We start from the raw sequence: 13763 nt of genomic DNA, 5'->3' as shown, positions 1-13763 counted from the left end.
GCGGGAGCCGGCAGCCCGGGAGGCGGCGGCAGCGGCGGCGGCGGCGAGGCCGCTCCACCGCACACGCACACACAGACCCCGGCAGCGGGAATGCGGATGACACGCCCGTAACATGGAAGCCGCCGCCGCCGCCGCCGCTACGACGACAGCAGCAGCAGCCACAGCAGCAGCAGCCGGCGGCGCCGCGCTGAACAAAGGTCATCCGAGCTGCGGCCCAGACGCCCGGGCTTGACCGCTGCGAAGGCCAACCCCGGGAAGGGGGTGGGTGTGCGCCCGCGGGGCGGGGGGCGGCGAGGGGCGGCGGGGGGCGAGCGAGGGGGCGAGGGCAGCGCAGGACGGGGCGCGCGGGTGGGCTGCGGGGAGAGGCGGGCGCGCCGGCCCCTCGTGCCCACCCCTGCGGGCCGGGGCGAGCGCGTGAGGCTCAGGCCCCTTGGCCTGACTGCAGTGGCCTGTCCCACCCTGGCCTTGGGGACGGGGCGGCCTTCGCGCCCCGCCAGCCTCCTTGGGGGGGCCGAGGACGAGCCGGTTTCGCTAGGCCCCACAGGTTCAGAGAGGGGGGCCACGTGAGCGCAGGAGCCCGCTCCTTCCCCCCCACCCCCTCCTCCAGCGCTGGCGGCTCACGGAGGATTCCTGAAAGGCCGCTGTGCCCCTCTTTCTCACTGCCCCTTGACTCGCCCCCCCACCCCCACCCCAGGCATCCCTAGTTTCCTACCCCGAGGTGAAGGGATTTGGACTTCTCCCCCCAGGTGCTTGAAAGAAGAGAAGGTTGGAGGAGGAGGAGACTGGGGGGGGCGGCTGGTGGTGGTGGTGGTGGTGGTGACAGGGCTGGGAGAGAGAGGAGAGGGACGGGAGGAGGGGGCTGGGTGGGGTGGGGGTGACAGGCAGAGAGGAGCCTGGTCAACAAGCCAGCACCACTCTGCTAGGAGGCCGAGGCCGCTCCTGCAGCCGACGCATCCAGTGTGAGGAGGCACACATAGATTGCTTTCTTGGGGGCTCTTTGTCAGCCACCAACACAGAGAACACACACTGACACACAGGTACACAAAGATGTGAGCCAGGTTGTGGGAGGTAAGTGGGGGAAGGAGAAGGAGGGGGAAACAGTGTCTGCGGTGGGCTTTGGGGTGGAGGGGCGGGGGGGATGGGCCCCGAGGGGCTCTGGGGTGCTTGTGAGGCGAGCATTTCCAAGGCTGTGTGCTTGTGCGGCTGTGGGGGGACACACGATGACCTTCCCCTCCTCACGAAGACCTAAAAGGGAAGAGCAACCCCCAGCGAGATCCCCTCCGTGCTGATGATTTTCAGGGACTTGTTGGCAACTCAGGGAGGGTTGCCATAGCTTTTTTATGTAGGGTGACCAGAACCGGCTGAAACTGGTTTGAGGCAGATCAGCTCCTGAACACAATGCAGTCACTGAGCTACTACAGTGGGATAGCAGCTTCCTCCCTTCATGGCAGCCAAAAGCAGAGGACCTTGCAGGAAGGTACCATCCCAACACAGTATGTGAATGCACACTTAGACACCACACAGCACTGGTATGTGACTAATGGAGCCCTAAAAGATTCTGTGCAGAGAAGATGGGAGAAAAGGTGCAGGTTTGCAAGGTCTGAGATTAACTTGGGCTTTTCCTGCCTTTTGCTTTTGCTTAGGGGATGGACAAGGAGCTGAGATTTATGACCCTTATTAAAGAAAAAATGTGCCTTGCTAGGGTGGGGACTCTTGGTGTATGCAGTCTCTCTCTCTCTCTCTCTCTTTCTCTGTGTTTTTAACAAAACAAAACCAAAATGAACTGATGGGTTTGTAATGGTAGTTTTGTTTGTTGCTGGAGAATGCTACTTTGCATGCCTTTTTTTTTGTTTTTGTTTTTTGGTTTTTTTTTTTTTTTTTGTTTCTCTCTTGCAGGGAATTTTCTGTTTTGTGCTTTTCCTTTTAGAGGCTACTGAAGGGTGTTGGGGGTACTTCTGACTATTATGAAGGCCAAAAGGTAACAATATTGTTCTAGGAAATGAGCATAAATGCGTTCCAGTGATGCTGTAAGGCATACATGCTGTCTTTTTTTTCCTTGTAGGCCTGTTGACTGGGGCTGCTTTTAACCCTTTCATATTTGCAGAGAATGCAACCGTGTGACAGTAACTGAACATTGGGCCAAAGTCTTTCCAAAAGGTCAAGGTTCACAAGGTGAGATACGATATTTTGAGCATGAATTTAAGTGTTTATCTGAGGATCCATTCCGAGACAGACTGACAGTGGGTTGGTACCCTGGAGAGAATTTGGGGTTCAGAGTGGAGAAGAAATACTCTTAATGTTATCCAAGTGTAATGGGATTAGAGTGACTTTATGATGGTATTGCTCTCCAGACCAAATCAGAATGACTTCATTAACTCGCATGCGGGTAGTCCTTTAGAAGAGGCAGGCCTGGAAAAGAAGCAAGTTTAGAGAATGGTAGGCATCAGGGCCTTGTGGAGAATGCACTGTTTTGCATAAAGACTAAAGCAGCACACATATAGCGTGATCCCGTCGAGGACAAAAAAAAAAGGAAGGACTTGGCCAAATTGAGGCAGCCTTGCCTCCTTTTTAGGATTTGAAGAGTCTGAAGGTAGATTTGCCTTTTGTTCATTCATCACCTTCCTTTTACCTTGAGCTCTGTGTTAACCTGAAAGGTTTTTCACTCCGAGTCAAGTGGCTTTTATTGATTTTGGGGGCTGTGGACGGTGAGTTTGCCATTGGATTATTTGTGGCATACATTTTAATGTGGAATGCTAATGCAGTACCAGGAGGAAACCGGCTGGTCTGGCTTCATCTGTGAAAAGATGCCTGTTAACTCCAAGCTTTATAAGCAGTGGCTGGTAGAAAATGTCTGATGCCTGAAGAGCGTGCAGTGAGAATCGAGCTGGCATTTTAAGGCACCCCCAAAACCAGAGGTTTGAGAGTAGCAGAGGGGAGAAGGCAGGAACGAGGGTAGCAAGATGAAGAACAAAGACAGTGAGCGCTTCCGGGGGAACCCTGAACGTTTTTGCCTTGGGGTTCCTTGTGAAAAGACTACAACTGCCCCACACAGAAAAACCAGCAGCTCCAGAATCCTCTCCAGTACGATGTCAGCAACAGATAGAAGGAGTTCTGTCTTCTGGTTTGGGAGAAGTACAGTCAAGAGGCGCTCGCGGAAGGCAGGATTGGAAATAAATTTCTCCCCTACTTTGAAGAGGGGATCTTGTGCCTCTCCCATTTCAGCAGAAGAGCGCCTTTTCTGAAATGCTGAGGATCTCCGAAGATCGGGAAGTTGTGTGCTGGCAGTGGGTGGGCAGAATATCTGCAGTGAAGGGTGTCAAGCACGCAAGGGTTTTTTATTGTTAGGAATTTTTTCATGTGATCGCAGAGCCTCCAGGGTGTGAGAAAACCGGCGAAAGGGAAAACGAGGGGCATGGTTAGCTCAGATGCGCGGTGTAGTGCTTAATAAAGATACGTGTAGTCTCGGACTGGTATCCCGGTAAATAGCTCACACGATGGAACAGAATTCTTCACAAATCACTGTGCTAAAATTGGTTTTCAACCCGACATCATTTTCGACTGCCAGAGGTCCTGTGTCTGAGCGTGGGGGAAATCTGCTTGCGAAGCAGATCGCAATCCACGTTGCATGATATGCTGTTCCTGCCTTTCTGGTGCCAACTAAAACTCAGATGGCTAACATGATAAACCTTAATTAGCTTAATACAATCAGCTGTTTTATAATTTAGGCCCTCACTCCTGTCTTTAGAAAGTCAGTGATTTTTTTTTTTTTATTTCACTTGGACAGCCGTCTCCTCCTCTCCTCGCAGTGGCCGTTTCCGGAGAGTATGTGGGAGAGCCCTTTTTTTTGTAGGGCATTGCATGTCACAGAATGTTCTGGTTGACTCTCTCCGCGGTTTTAAGCTTTGTGACTCCTCCTTTCTCTGCCCCCCCCCCCCCAAGGCTCCTGGAAAATCGCATTTGTTTTGCATTTAGGCCAGTCTTTCCAGCTGCAAGTGCTGTTTAAGCCTGGAGAGCTGGTTCTCCAAGCCAGCAATCAGGGGCTCATCTATGGACTGAGGTTTGTCTCAGGTGGCGATCTCTGGCTGAGGTATAACAATGTAGCAGGCCCAGGTCTCCGCGGAGAGGAACAGAGTTTTCTGGGCTCTCGCGAACGTGAATATGAGTGCGGAGAATGAGCAGACAGCACTCTTCTTTCCTGGAAGAGGCAGGAGGGAACAGGGTGGCACCCACACTGGGGGCCCCCACGCTGGGGGCCGGGCCTGTGCCCTCGCTGCCGCGGTCACCAAGCGGGCAGCCACACCTGGAGCCTGGTCGGGATTGCCTGCGGCAGTCTCCAGGGTTGACACGACGGCCATCCCCTCTGGAGGAGGAATGTGTGGGCTGATGAGGGTACTCTGGAAAGAAAGTGTCACGGGGTGGTTGAAGCTTCATTTTGGTCATTTGCTTCCTTCGAATTAGTTTTTCTATGTTAAGAAACATCAGAGTGGGGGCTTTTAGGGCCCCCCAGCCTCATGGTCCAGGAGAAGAGGCTCGCTTCTCTCCCTTCTGCCCCTCTTTTCTCCCAAAGAGATTCCCTGCCCCCACGCACTTTGACTCCTTTTTAAAAAAGGGGTTACGGGACGAAGGGAGCCAACCTGTACATGGAATTTTCTGTGTATCCCCTTGACTGGGAGGAGTTAGAATTTTCAGAGTTGTGTCTCCTGTCCTCCTTTATTTCTTCCCTTGAAATGCATCCTGGGGTCCGTCTTCTGTAGGTTTCGAATAACCTTCCTCACAGCCTTGCTAGAACTCCCATCTAGCTGGTTCCCAGCTGGGGCAGAGGTTGCCCTGATGTGGGGACCTCGGGACGGTTGCCAATACAAGAGAAACCGAAAGTATCTGGGGGCAATTTGGGGTGGCCCTCTCCTCATTCCCCCGATATCTCTTCCTAATCACTACAATACGGTGACCACATCCAGGGTAAACATTAAGGACATCCACACCTTTGTGTTGATTATATATAATCTTTAACCAAGCCGTGGTTAAATAATTAACTTCTAAGAACTTTTAAATTTACATCCGGCGAAATTTACCCCGTGGCGAATAGTTGTACGGGTTTTGGCACAAGCATATAGCGCTGTGTATCTGCCACCAGCAGGCTCAGGGACTGGTTCCATCGCCCCCAAAACTTTCCTCCTGCTGGACGTTGGTAGACCGATCCTTCCCACCCCCACCCCCACCCCTGCCAGCCGCTGATGTGTTCCGTCCGTCGAATGCCACACGGACGGCTTCGTTCACTTAGCAAAGTGCATTTGAGAGCCATCCATGCTGTGGTGTATTTCCATACTTGGCTCCTTTTCTGTTGCCGACCTGGACACGGCTATGTGGGCCTATCACAGTTGATCCGTTCTCTGGCTGCGGGACGTCAGGGTTATTTCCAGTTGTGGGTGCTTGTGGATAAGGCTGCTGCAAACATTTGCATGCAGGCTTTTGTCTGAACGTCAGTCTTTATGTCTCCTCCCTGAAGACTTTGGGGTCGTGGGGTGGCTGGGTCGAATGGTGAGTACGCAAGGATTAGAAGTTCGAATGAAAATACATTCAGTACTTCTTCCTAGCTCGTGGGAGAGAGAGATCTGGCCTCGTTAGCGACAGTTAAGACTTCCCAAGCAAGAGATTGTGGCGAGCATTATCTGAAGACACATGAGAGATGAAGTTGGTAATAGACCACTCACGAACGTGGATGACACACTTTATAACCCAGAACTAATCGGAGTTAGCCAAAAGTGGAAACAAAAAAGCTGCGAGTGGTAAAATATCCTTTATTTCCTACAGCAATTATTTTTAATCTCCTCAGAAACATTTGGCAGTTTAACCTTCACATGGGTCTTCAGGTTCAGTAAGACACGGAACAACAACACTCGGAATCCTGGAAAGTGGTACCAGAGATCTTTGTTGAACTCTGAGTTACGTAACCAACGTATTACGAATGATAGTTTGTCCTGATTTTTTTTTTTTTTTTTTTTTGACTGCCAAAATACGGGTGTTGTTTTAACGTCTGTAGTTATTATCCAGCTTTTACGCCTTTTAAGGAAGTGAAAAGACTTAAGCAAGATCTGGGCAATGCAGTAGGGAGACTTGCGGAGCAGACTCCTTTTTCTAAAATTTTTATTTATTTATTTTGAGAGAGAGAGGGAGGGAGAGAGAGAGAGAATCCCAAGCAGGTTCCGCACCGTCCGCGAGGAGCCTGATGTGGGGCTCAAACCCACGAACTGCGAGATCATGACCTGAGCGGAAGTCGGAAGCTCAACTTAACTGAGCCCCACCAGGCGCCCCCGGCTTTTTCATACTTTAAAAAATTTCTTGGAGGATAAAATAGCGTTCAGGATTGTACAGAATGAACAGACCAAGGCTGTGGTGCTGAGACAGAGGAGAGCCCGAGAAGTGGGAAGTGATGTTACTTTGGGGACTATTTCCGCCATTTTACAGATACCGAATGTTGAGTAAGCACCAGATGTTGTGCTAGGCCCTGGGAGTACCAAGGGAAAAGGAATCCAGAGAGAAACCTCTAGTGGGAAGTAGCCTGCAGATGCTATGATAGGAATGTGAATGAGCCACCTAGTGCCCGGCGTGGAGAGGGAGGAGCCCTTGCAGAGGTGGCTTCTGTGCTGAGAGAGGACCGAGTGGGTATGGCAAGCGGGCAGAGACTGGGGGAACAGCACGGGAGTCTGATGGGGCAGCCTGTGGAAAGGCGCTGAGCGAGCCTGGTGTTGTGAGCGGGGATGGGAGAGTAGGGGTGGGTGTGGGAGAGCAGGAGGTGAAGTGAGGAGGCAGGCAGGGGCCCAACTTCTGAAGGTCATTCCACACAGACCATTTGACCGGGGACTTTAGGCAGTAGAAGCAGAAAGCCTTCGCTTTTAATGACAGAGGTCCCGAGGCAGTTATCTCAGGACGGAACGGAGGTTCTGGAAGCTCTGGAGGCTGGAGCCAGGGAGGTCAAATGAGGGGACCACGGCAGCACATCTAGGAGAGAAGAGGGCTTGATCTAAGACACCACGTTGGGATGGAGCCGTGGTGGGTGGGGTAGCGGTCGGGGTGGTGGAGAGGAAGGAGCGGAGGAGAGGGCCGAGGTTGCTCCTTGAGGTTACTTGCTGCTGGTGGTGGTTGTCTGTGAGACACTGCATTCAGAAGGCAGAATGGATTTGGAAGGTGGATGTGATACAGGGAGTTCAAGTTTGGGTTCAGTTGGCCGTGGGAGGTGCCCTTTGCTGCCTGGATCTGTTTGGGTTGGAGCTCTAGACCGAGAGGGACTGGCGTGGAACCGAGACGATAGAAGAAGAAAGACGTAAGGAAAAGGTTGCGTTTGGGGTTCCGTAAGGTGATGGTTTACATAGTCAAGGCCTTAAAGGAGGTGGGGCTGAAGAACGTAAGATGCGTGCTTTGGAAACTTGGAGGGCAAGACCTTTCCAGAGAGGCAGGAAGCAGTATTAGCGGCCGACCCCTGCGGACACCGTAGCTTGTCTGGTGATCCTTTCCATTGGTTGCCCATGCAGTACCGAAGCAGCGAGATGAGCCGCGTTCTTTTTTTCCCCGTGGTGCAGGTGGGACAGTGACACAGAGACCCTGGCCAAGGCCTGCCAGTTCATAAATGATCGTAGCGACACAATTTGAAGCCTGCTCCTCGCCACTAGGCTGTTCTGCTTTGGGGCGGCAGGATTGGTAGGCATGAGGAAACCATGGAAAGGGTTTAGGGGTGTGGAAGCTGGGAGGAAGGGCCTGAGAGCGGGCACAGGTAGGCGCTGGACAGTAAAGGCACTGATAAGGTTCACATTAGAGGCGGCAGTTGATGATGGCCGCGGCGAGAAGGTAATGGGGATACAAGTCTCCCTTGTAATTATCCCTGTTTTCCTGACTTCATTCATCACAGAGAGAGGAGAATCTGTACAGTAGAGGCAGTGTGAGAAATAGTGGCTTGAAAAGGTTATGTTTTTTTTTTTTTTAATGTTTTTTATTTATTTTTGAGACAGAGAGAGACAGAGCATGAACGGGGGAGGGGCAGAGAGAGAGGGAGACACAGAATCGGAAGCAGGCTCCAGGCTCCGAGCCATCAGCCCAGAGCCCGACGCGGGGCTCGAACTCACAGACCGCGAGATCATGACCTGAGCCGAAGTTGGACGCTTAACCGACTGAGCCACCCAGGCGCCCCAAAAAGGTTATGTTTTTTACTGGGCACTGTAGGGTGAGGATACAAATTGGAAGGGAAGAGGAACAGAGATGGTTTTGTTTTTGTTTTTATTTATTCTTTGAAAAGGATGGACTTAAGTTGAAAGTCGTGCTGAGAAAAATCTTTTGTTTCAATAAGAGGTAAACACAGTTAAAAGAATTCTTTGAATCATCTTGTGCAGGCAGGAAGTTCTGAATTTTTCCTCTTTTAGAAGGAGACAGGGAGAGCAAATTCTATGTGATCTAAATCTGGAGACTGAAATAAGTAATTTTTAGACAAACTCAAGAGTGACCTTTGTAGCTGTCCCATGTATTCCCCACTAAGTAACCTGTAGTTAGTTGATGGTTGCTAAAAATGCAGGTTTTGTATTGTTTCCAGTTAGATATTCGTACAACTTTACACAATTGGAGATTCCGGACATCTTGCAGGGTTTATAGAGGCCTAAAGATAAAATCAAGGTGTTGTCGTTCTTGAAGGTTTTCTCAGCCCAGCCTTTTCTTTGTGGGACACAAACTCTTGCTTTCCAGAGGCTGACTCATGGGTCTCGTAATGGGTATCGATTTTGATCATTTGTTTGTGAGGAACAGATTCTTTCTAGGGACTGAATCGTAATTGGATTGTTGAAAAACTTACTAAGTTAGAAAATTCAGAGTCCTGTGTTTTGTTTTGTTTTGTTTTGGTTTTGAAGATTCCCTAGCTGGAGATACTTCAGATATTTATACTTGTCTTCTCATTTTCTACAGGGAGCCCAAATGGGGAGGGAGGGTGGTTAGTAGGTAGGTAGAACTAGAACCCAGCACTCTGACCTCCTGGTCCAAGGCAGGATGCGTCATCACTGTCTCTGTGCCGTCCAGTGTTTATTATGTGTTTGGTGGTGTAAGAACCAGTGCGTATTTACAGTTCATATGTCACGTGAACCACACAGGGACTCATCGGGAAGCTGGTTTTCAACTGTTCTGCTGATTTAACGTGGCGAGAGTGGGAGAGGTAGTTTGAGGTCTCTAGTTTGAGAAGCGATCGTGCCTAGTGTTGTGGTGAAGCGTGGGGCCTCAGTGCATGGAGATTTTCAGTTGCCTTTGCCTGGCTCGCAGTGACAGACACCTGTTTGCCCAGCCTTCGGTGACATAAGCTTGCGTTCTGCCACCAACTGGCCGTGGGACCTTGAGCAAGTTCCTTAGATCCTAGGCCATACTTTTCTCGAAGGTCGTTATGAAGAGTAAATGTGTATAAAGTGCTTAGCAGAGAGCCGGGAATGTGGTAAGTCCTCCCTAAAACCTTAGCCGTTCTGTGTTCCTCAGTGTCCCTGGTTTAGGGGCAGGGCCTTATGCCCTGACATTCTTTTCTCATCTTAGAGGGTATTGTTTCTCCTGTCCTACCTTTTACTTCGTTTTTAAGTAGATTTTTTTTCCCCCCGGGAAAATACACAGTGAGCGTCTCTTGCCTTGTCTGTAAGGTCTTCAGTTACATCTGCCCAAATTGGCATAAAGTGGGTGACATGTAGGCAGGAGGGTGGCATCCTTGGTCCCACTTGGCCGTACGTTCATTTGTAGTTGGAAAACGTTGGATGAATTTTGCGGTTATCGTCTCGTACTTTGTCTCTGCTTCCAGACGAATCCACTCTAGTCCGTGCTGGCCATAGTCTAGGTGATGTCATTCACGTTAACCAGAGTTAAAAAACCCAAAAACCATGACTGTGAAAGTACGGCAGGTTAGCCACAGCCCCTGTTCCGTCTTTTCCCATGTCCCTCTGCTTCCCGGGTTTGCTCGGCAGTGGCCGGATACTCATGAACTCGCACGTGGGGATTTGGTAGTGATGGAAGACTGAGTGGAGAAGGGATCCGAGGAATCCGTGAATGACGTTCTGTTGGCTAAAACTTCTCTGTCAGTAGGGTGGGCACTAGCCACATCCGGCCGCTGAGTTTGCAAGGTGGCTGGTCTTCACGAGGTGAGCTGTAGGCGTGGGATACCCAGCAGGGTTTGAAGGCGTCTACAAAAGGGACGTAAAATATTTCATTAATGCTTTTTTATGTTGATTACATGTTGAAATGATGCCGTTTTTGGTGGAATACAAACTGTTACTAAATTAAAGTTATCAAAAGGATGAACTTAAGATTTGTTTACCCTCCCTTCGCCCTTTTTTTTTTTCCCAATGTGACTACTAGAAGATTTAAAACTACGTATGTGGGGACAGGGCTGGTCTGGAATGTTGGATGGACATCTCAATTAATTTAGCAGTGAACTTTCTCTGGTGCCCTGAGGTGTTCATATTTACTGACGTTGAGTTCCCCTCTTGGTTGAAAAAGAGAGCGTGAGAATGATGTGATGTCTCCTTGTTAGAGAAACCCGTGCTCCCCTGGGTTGGACCTCTTTTCTCTCCCGGGAGTTCCTCATTTATCCCTCTGCATCACAGGATCCAGACAGCCGTGCCGTGCCAGGCAGGTGTGTGCTTCAGGATGGAAAGGCAGCGTTGATCGCAAATCTGCCACGTGCTAGATGCTAGATACTTGTCGTCCCCTCTGAAGTGTAATTAACACCCCCCCCCCCCCCACGAGCTCCAACAGAGGTGAAGTGAATGGTCCCGGCTAGTACCACTAGCGGGCGGCTGACCCTGGATTCGGACCCGGGACGAGCTGGTTTTGAAATCATGCTGCCTTTTCCAAATACCGGCTCCTGCTTGGTGCTGGTGTCTTGTGCCTCCCGCCCAGAGTCCCATGCCTGGTCCGGGGTGCCCTTCCTGTCCAGATAGCATTTCGCACACTTTGATTTTCGTGCCAGCTACGTGGGGATTCGTTGGATAATGCAGGTAGTGATTCGTAGGGCTGGTGGGGGACGAGATTCTGCATGGCTGACACGCTCACAGATCATGGTGGTCTGCTGGTCCCCGGACCACACTTTGAGTAGCACGGGTCTGCACTGCTTCCCTTGGTTTCGGACCTGCTTCCTCAGCTTCCAGAGCGATCTGATTCTGCCTGACTCTGCGGGGGCTCCCCCTGCGGCTTTGCATGTGATGCCGGTGAGTGCAGATGGGCGTCAGAACTGGGTTTTGCCCGTAGGTGCCGAGACTGGCCCAAACGCTGGTTTCTGCGTGCACGCGATCTGACCAGAGCAGTTTATGCCTGTTCCTACATCACTGCGTCCCTCCTCCTTTATCGTCTTGACCACTTTGGCACCTGTGGTCTGATAACACCGAAGATAATTTTAATACTGAGATATGTGGCCGGGGTATCCGTTTTAAGTCCTTGTGAGGGAGACCGTCCGGCCTTAAACCCACACTTGAGAGAGACTCTGCCGTGTTTGGTTCAGGGAGTCAGGATCTGAAGACAGGGGAGGACTCAGAGCTGTTGGCCGGCCACAGTGTCAGCCTCCACGGCCGACGAGGGATCGAGGTGACTTGTGAATGGGAGTCCCCGTGAGCCCACCTCACAGAGAGGTGCTGGAAGACCGGCTAATGAACCCCACCCGCTTCTCCAGCACATCACGAAGACAGCCACTGGGGAGTCCTTGGATCCGGGAGGTGTTGGGGAAGGGCTTGGTCTTCGGCCAAACAAGAAATTGAGTTTCAGGAAGGAGTTCGGTGTATTACGTGTTTTGAACTCTGAGAGCTGTGCGAAACTTTAGTGTATTTTTTAAATTTGGGAACGCGTGTTGATGAAATCAGCAAATGATAGAGCGATGTCTGTTACATGAGAGAGTTTACTGTCCCCGCATCTCTGTAAGAAAGCTCCATTTCACAGACATCCTAGTTGAATTTTAGATCTTACTGCACATGTGGACTCTGAGTTCTAGGGCATATAAATCTGGCACACTGGGTAGGATTTGTAATGGTTGGCTAAATCTGTCAATTCCCTGTTTGGTGCAGAATCCTGTGCCTGGTGTGGGAGCGTCTGCCTGGCCTGTGAGTGGCTGTTGAGGAGTCACAGAGTGCTGGAAGGGGAGTGGGGTGGGGCCAGGGGGAGAGCAACAAGGCTGGGTGTTCGGGACGGGCAAGGCCGTGGGGCCAGCCCTGGAGAAAGGGGTTGGCACTGAGGAAGTTCGTCTGAGTTGGGGGTGAGTTCAGAGCCTTACTGGAGCACACCAGGTATCGGGGGAAGTTAGGAGCCCGAGGCTAGGTGGAAGGACACCCGGAGGATGTCAGAAGGCATAGCAAAGGCGGATGGTCACGAGTCTGGCGGGCGGGCACGAACGAGCAGACTATGACGACGTGGAACAAGTGGGTACTTCAGGTCCAGGACCGCAGCGACAGGCGATGGTGGGAATGATGCGCGTGCCCCCAGGAGAGGCCCACGGGAAGGTTGTGGGGTGAGTGAGCAGGTGAACGAGCGAGGGCGGTGTGAGCCCCCATGCTAGCGATCGCCGGATACCTGAGTCAGAGCCAGCTTCGCCTGGCAGCCTTCATGTGCTGTGGCGAGTGAGGACCCTCGTTGCTCAGGTGGCTGGGGTTGGGAGTAGGGACCGGGAGAAGCAGTAGCTCCTGACAGCGTAAGAGTCACACGGGCAGGCGTTACGACACAAGATCGTTTGGAGTTTGCGTGACTTCACGGGACACGTGATCAAGACCTAGCTTTTCAAACTAACACCGGCAGAAGAGGAGCTGATCATACGGCCGTGGCTGCTGCCAGGAGTAACTCCATCGCCCTGCACACAGTTCGCTGTGTCCTTTGCGGGGCCGCGTGTCTTCGGCTGTCTCCTTGGCGCCTCTCCCTTGGTAGAACCGCAGACTCTTTCTGGCGCACTTGGCCCGCGTGGCTGTCCCACAGCCCCTGTTTCCACGTCCTTCCTCTAGACTGCTAGTAACGTCAGCTGAATTCCTCAGTCCAGCTTCTGGTTCTCAAGACCACGGTCTGGCTGGTCCTGGTCTAATCAGCTGTGACTAGGAGGGCGGGGTTACTGCTGACCCCAGAAGGGTGATAGTTTTCACTGGGCTCGTGAAGCACCCCCGAGGGGTCTGCCGCCTGACAAGAGGGTGGTCTCATCCTGTTTTATGCCTGAGAAACCTGAGGCTCCGAGAGATGAACACACGTGTCAAGGCTAAGTTGTTGGGAGTTGGCATTCCTGCCTGGATCTTTCTGACCCCAATTCTACACCCTTTACTCTCGGTATGAGCTCTTTTGAGTGTAGAGATGGAATCTTTTCTCCATTTTCTATTTACTCAAAATCACAAAAAACAGCATGTTTAGCTTTTTAGCGTTTGCTCCCTTAAATGCGTAGTGAGTGGATGCCGATTGTCCAGTAATGCACTGGACTGAGATCCTGGAGGGGGGAAATTTGGCCAAATGGCTGGAGCATTTGTTCAAGCCTCATGTTTAGGGTCTCATGGGTACATAGATGTATACTTGAGGCCCCGCCTAGGTAGTTGTGTGTGTGTGTGTGTGTGTGTGTGTGTGTGTGTGTATGGATATGCATGTTTGGGGCCCCTCATAGGTACATATCTGTTTGGCAAAAGGCAAGTCTGGCTTATTGGGCCAATGTTAATTTTGGGAGAGATTAAACACATAGTTTAGCACTTGAGTAAGAATAATTAGGCCTTAATGGTTTTGATTTCGATGACTCATAGAAGTGTAAA

General features: G+C 51.3%; 1 protein-coding gene across 2 annotated transcripts in view; it reads left to right on the top strand.

Annotated features, from left to right (window-relative positions):
* The first annotated feature begins 20 nt into the window (after positions 1-20).
* The window catches only part of ZNF532 (zinc finger protein 532), a 110365-nt gene continuing 96622 nt past the window's right edge, over positions 21-13763 (top strand). The window contains exons 1-2 of one of the 2 annotated variants that reach the window (XM_049620269.1): positions 21-261; positions 2063-2172. The gene's annotated coding sequence lies outside the window, so the exon portion shown is untranslated. The other variant, XM_049620268.1, reaches the window with a different exon arrangement.

This window comes from Panthera uncia, assembly GCF_023721935.1.
Source record: "Panthera uncia isolate 11264 chromosome D3 unlocalized genomic scaffold, Puncia_PCG_1.0 HiC_scaffold_8, whole genome shotgun sequence".
Classification (NCBI taxonomy): domain Eukaryota; kingdom Metazoa; phylum Chordata; class Mammalia; order Carnivora; family Felidae; genus Panthera; species Panthera uncia.
The sequence above is the reverse complement of the archived record's forward strand: the minus strand, read 5'-3'. Positions and strand labels throughout refer to the sequence as shown.